Source organism: Lemur catta, chromosome 23 (genome assembly GCF_020740605.2).
Source record: "Lemur catta isolate mLemCat1 chromosome 23, mLemCat1.pri, whole genome shotgun sequence".
Lineage (NCBI taxonomy): Eukaryota > Metazoa > Chordata > Mammalia > Primates > Lemuridae > Lemur > Lemur catta.
The window spans coordinates 6,542,297-6,548,209 of record NC_059150.1 but is presented as its reverse complement, the minus strand read 5'-3'; the positions used below and the strand labels follow the sequence as shown (position 1 = coordinate 6,548,209).

General features: G+C 42.2%; 1 non-coding gene across 1 annotated transcript; it reads left to right on the top strand.

Annotated features, from left to right (window-relative positions):
- Positions 1 to 391: 391 nt before the first annotated feature.
- On the top strand, positions 392 to 498 carry LOC123627161. Its single transcript, XR_006731164.1, has one exon. It is a non-coding gene; the product is annotated as a U6 spliceosomal RNA (small nuclear RNA).
- Positions 499 to 5,913: the final 5,415 nt, after the last annotated feature.

The window sequence follows — 5,913 nt, the reverse complement described above, 5'->3', positions numbered from 1 at the left end:
TTCTGGTGATCAGTGTCCCCCTAACTGTCGACAAAAAGAATCAGTATCATGTTTCACATGTTACATTTAGCCCTCCAAATATGAAAATTTAAGATTAATGTAAATTGTTTAATACTACAAAATGTTCCTCGGCCCATATGTCCGATGTGGCAAACACTACACTGATTCTTGGATACTGGTAAATAACATGTCATAAAAGAATCTACCACAGTCGCACTATCTGAGAGGAAGGACTTGACAAGTCAATCTTCTTTTCTCTTAGCTAAGCACTTTAACAGCTCAATTCCTCCCTGCTCTTCAAAGCCATGGCTGTCTCCAAAGTTCACAGTGACACAACCCACAAACCTTCAGGGCATTCAGATGCAGTTACCTTTGTTTCTGAAAACAGGATGTGCTTGCTTCAGTAGCACATATACTAAAAGTGGAACCTTACAGAGAAAATCAGCATGGCCCCTGCACAAAGATGACACAGAAATTTGTGAAGAACTCCATATTGTTAACGTATACATATTTCAAAATAGCAATGTGTATGCAATAAATGTATATAATTTTTATTTATCAATTTAAATGAACAAATAAGACATAGGGCAAGATACAGAGAAGTGTTTCTCTGGGGCCTTCACTGTATTCGTGTCAGGAATGTGTGTTCAGGGTTACTGGTTGCTCTGTGCCAGCCCTGAGTGATGAATGCCAAGTGTCAGAGACATCCCTGGGTTTTTAATAGATTTATTAATAGCTCCTTTGTGGTTATACTGTATGATGCCTTCTAAAGCATGAAGCTCAGGGCAGGGGGCTCTCTTGCCCAAGTCTAAGAGATAAGGTCATACCTTATATAATTTAGTCATTTGGGAAATGCAAATCAAAACCACAACGGAATACCACCTCACATCCACTCAGTTGGCCATAACTTTAAAAAAATGGAAAATAGCAAATGTTGGCGAGGATGTGGAGAAACAGGAACACTTGTGCATCGCTGGTGGGATATAAAATGGTGTAGCAGCTGTGGAAAGCAGTTTGCTGTTTCCTCAAAAAGTTACACATAGAATTGCCATATCATTCAGCAATTCCACTCCAAAAGAAATTAAAACAAAAGGTATTCAAACAAAAGCTTTTACATGAATGTTCACAGCAGCACTAGGCACAATGACCAAAAAGTGAAAAGAACCCAAATGTCCATCAATAAATGAATAGGTGAACAAAATATCTTGTACCCACACAATGGAATAGTAGCCATACAGAGGAATGAAGTACTGATACCTGCTACGATGTAGGTGAACCTTGAAAACATTATGTGAAAGAACCCATTCACCAAAGGTCACATATTACATGGTTCCATTTATATGAAATACCCAAAATAGTGAAATCCGTAGGGACAGAAAGCTGACTAGTGGTTGCCAGGGGCTGGGGGAAGGGGAGAGTGGGGAGTAACTGATTAATGGGTCCAGAATGTTCTTTTGTGGTGATGAAAATGTCCTGGAACTAGGCAGAGGTGATAGTGGCACAACATTATGAATATAATAAATGACAATGAATTGTACACTTTAAATGGTTGGTTTTATGTTAGGTGAATTTTACCTCAATAAAAAAAAAATAAATCCAAAGAAAGAAGTTATTTAGGATGGGTAGTGGGGAGATGGGAAAGTAGAATGACTCCCAGGTGGCTGACTTGGGCAAATGGAAGGGGGACTCAGTTTCTGGGATGGAGAAGACTGACGAAGGAGCAGATATCTAGGAGATAGCCAGCCCCATTTCAGATATGACAAGTTGGAAGTGCTGAGACATATGAGTCTGGAGCTCAGAAGAGAAGTCTAAGACAAAGATATTTTGGAGTCATCCACATAGCATGATAAGTTGGCACCATGAGAGTGAAAGAGACTCAATATCTAAGAGGCTGACAGAGAAAGAAGACCCAAATTTAAATTAGAATAGGTCAGCAAACATCACAGAAATTTTAAAATACAAAGCATTAAAAATTAATATAAATTTTAAAATATAAACTCTCTATGCTCAAGGACCTTGTAATATAGCTGGAAAAACAAAACCCACACATAAAATATTTAGCTCATGAAAAGAGGCCTTAAGCTGTGTAACTCACATATCACGAAAGCTTACCATTCGGCTTTCATCTTACGCTTCTCCACATGCCTTCGACTACACGTTGAATAACCTGCTGTTCCCTGAAAATGCCAAATTCTCCCTTGCCTGCCTGCCATTTCACTGTTCCCTCTAACTAGAATAATTTCCAATTCTTTTAGGCACATACTTAGGAGTGAAATTGCTCGTTGATATGGTAATTCTATGTTTAAATTTTTGAGGAAAACCAAACTGTTTCCTACAGCATCTGCACCATTTTACATTCCTACCAGCAAACATACAAGGGTTCCAATTTCTCCACACTCTCACCAACACTTCTTATTTTCTATTTTTTGCTTTCTTTTTTATGGCCAACCTAGTGGATGTGAAGTGATATTCCACTGTGGTTTTGATTTGCAATTCCCTACTGACTAACATAAATAACTTTACCTTTTTCCAATGCACTGACCCCATTTTTCACCTGTTATATTACAACTTACCTCATAGAGTAATTATTAGGATTCAGTGAAGTCACATACAAACCCACAGTCAGAATCAATCAAAGCACCTCCATGTCTTTGAAGACTTCCTCGGCCTTCCCAACGTGCAGTGTTTCCTCCTATGACGAAGGTATGTTTTTGTTAAAGCTCCCCAGGAGGTTCTAATATGCAGCCAAGATTGAGAATCACCAGACTGGGGCAATGTTCCCCCATCTGGTGGGATCATGGGAGTCACCTGGGATACTTATTTAAAAGGGTGGATTTCCTGGCTCAACACGAGACCTTTGGAAACCGAATTTCCAGGAAAGAAGCCTGAAAAATGCACATTTTAAAAGAAGTGTGCACCGGTGATTCCTATGACCAGGCCAATTTAGGAAACCCTAGGCTAAAGGATAGTCATAGGGTAGTAAACACAGAGGGTAGTTTGAAACTAGATAATCTGGTTTGCAAGATACAGTCTCTTGGCATTCTGGCTCTTGTAAGGTAAAGTTTACTGTCTTTGGCTTGTGACCCGCTGCAGGGATGCTGCCCTGATTAGGTCCCCACCTGCATCCACGTGGGAGACTGTCCATCTTTAACTCTTTCCAGTCAGGCATGCCCTCACACTATGAAGTCTAAAATTCAATGTGAGGCCCAGAGAGAGCTCTTCCTCCTTGGTGAAACTGTAACAGTCCTACGGTGTGCAGGGAATGTTCCAGATGCTATGTTACTGCAAATTCTTTCATCATCTCTGAGAAAGGGAATCCTGTCTCCAATTTATAGAAATGGCCCAAGGTCACACACCTAATGTATGGCTGAGCATGGACTCAAATCCATGTGATCACAAAGCTTTGGCACATTCTACTCTGCAGCTCTGCCCCTCAAAGATTACTTCTCTATCGCCAGTTATAGTTCACCAGACTATTTTGCTTGCCATTAAGGCTTGCTTCCCAACTATTAGTAATTTCAGAACTGCAGCTCCAAAATACCTGGAATCATCCTGCCTAGAGGAAGCCCAAGGTGGATGTCCAGTGGGCTTTTGGAAAGGGGAGCTAGCTCAATTATAGAGAAGCAAAAGGGATGGTGACAGCTCTGAGCACAGGTGGCCACACTTCCCCATCCCACCCCCATCACTACATCCTCCTAGAACTGAATGAAGCCGGAAGGGGATGTCACCTCAGCTCTGGGCAGCAGGAAAGAAGTTGACCTCTGGGAGGGAGATAGCAGGGGAGGGGTTACAGCAAGGGGAAAAATGGGAGGGGGCACCCTCCCCCAACAGAACAAAAGACAGAAAAGTTTCCAGCCATGTCAGGCCAGTCTCGTGACTATGCCACGCTAATTAGCAGGTCCAGGATCTACGGGGCTCTGGAATCTTATGACACTTGAAGATGAGTATCCAGGTAGTCCATGGAGAAGCCATTGGTAGACAGCAGCTGTTCCTGAAGGAAGGCCATGGGGCTCAGAGGACCTCAGGATAGGGGATCTATAAACCATATATTAGGACAAGTGCCAAGCAGGATCGAAGAAGGCTGCCCGTGCCCCATAGAGGCTCTTCCGTCACAGGCTCCTCCAAAGGCCCCTGGTAGTGATTAACAACTCTCCTTTCCCGAAACCCTCTGTTCCCCTCCCCCATAAACTCATATTCTAAGTGAAAACACTGTGTTTGCTACACAAATGCCATTTCATGGCAAGTCATCCAGCCTCTCTCCAAATAGACTGATGCCCCAAGCTCATCCTATGTAATATTTGAAGCTACTACCACATCCTATGAAATATTTGGAGCTACTACCACACTGCCTTCTGGAGGACCTGGGGAGGAGATGCTGTGAGTCTGTTACAGTGTTGTGAGGGGGGACCTCTCTCTCCCACAGTAATGGCAATCAGTCTGAGACCCCTGGCCAGACGGCTCCACTACCGCTGAAGGAGGAGAAGGAGAGCATTCTGGCGAGAAAGACAGCAAGAGAAAGGCGCTATAGGATGCAACAGCCTCTAAAAAGACTTCATGGAGAAGAAGCTGGCAATGACTTAATGGTCTTCCATATTCGGGATGGACATTACAGACTATGAGATATGAGTAAAAGAGTTCCCCAATGGGGAATAGGAAAAAGACCCTGCAACCAAAGACTCAGGGGACCTCCTCTGGAGAGAGAAACATGTCTCTAAGTACAGAAAAGTTTTTTCAGCGAATGATCTTTGACAGTAGGCATGTCTTGAGGCAAGAAGAGGGCCCACATGACCTTTGGAGGTTCCTGTCATACAAAGGACCACATGATGCTCAGAGACCCTCACTCTCTTCTTGACACTCCCAACTGAGTCTCCACTTCTGGAGTATCTGGCTGGCTTGCTACCTGCTGCTAGTTCCTGTCTTTTCATCTGTGACCTCTGCTCCCTACATCTGTGCTCCTCGATTCACAGACTGTAGCTATTTCTGCTCCTTCAGTAGAGAAGGGCTGGGATGTTTTCCCCTTCCCAAGGTCACAGCTGGCTGGGCTGGAAGGAAATCTGCTTACCCCAAGCCCTCTTGGTGTTTGACTCTAGGGATCAGTACAACATAGGGCAAACTACCCAGATGAGTCTCTTCCATCTCATTCGATATTCATTTAACATATTTATTGGGTAACTACTATGTGCTGGGAGCTGGGGATACACTACTGACCAAAAGAGATAGAGAAATTATAGTCTTGTCCCAGTGGTCCTGGCATTTCAGAAGATCCTAAAACCAGGGACTTCTGTACTTACATACTCATAGAAATATTTGCAATCCCTACAATCAACAAAGGACTCATATCTGAAATATATAAAGAACTACAAAGCAATAAGATAGAAAGCCTAATAGAAAATGGACACAATACTTGAACAGATATCCCAGTGGCAAATAAATGTATGGAAAGATGGTCAATCTCATTGGTTATCAGGGTGAAACAAATGTAAACTACAATACCACTATACCCACCAGAAGGGCTAAAATTTTTTAATCTTTTTAGATTGACAATACCAACTGTTGATGAGAATGCAGAGCAACTGGAATTCTAAGACACTGCTAGCAGTAGTGTAAATTAACATAAGCACATTGGAAAATTGTTTAGTAGCATTTTCAAAAGCTAAGTATATGCCTACCCTATGTCCCAGTAATTCTGTTCTTAGGCGTATATCCAATAGACATATAAACGTAAGTGTACCAAAGGACATGAACAAAAATGTTACAGCAACCTTACTCATAATAACCCCAAACTGGGAGCAACCCGAATGTCCATCAACAGAAGAACAGATTAATTGTGGTATAATCATTAAATGGCATAATGTACAACAATGAAAATGAATGAGCTACTGCTACCATAATTCTACACAATGTTATAGGTGA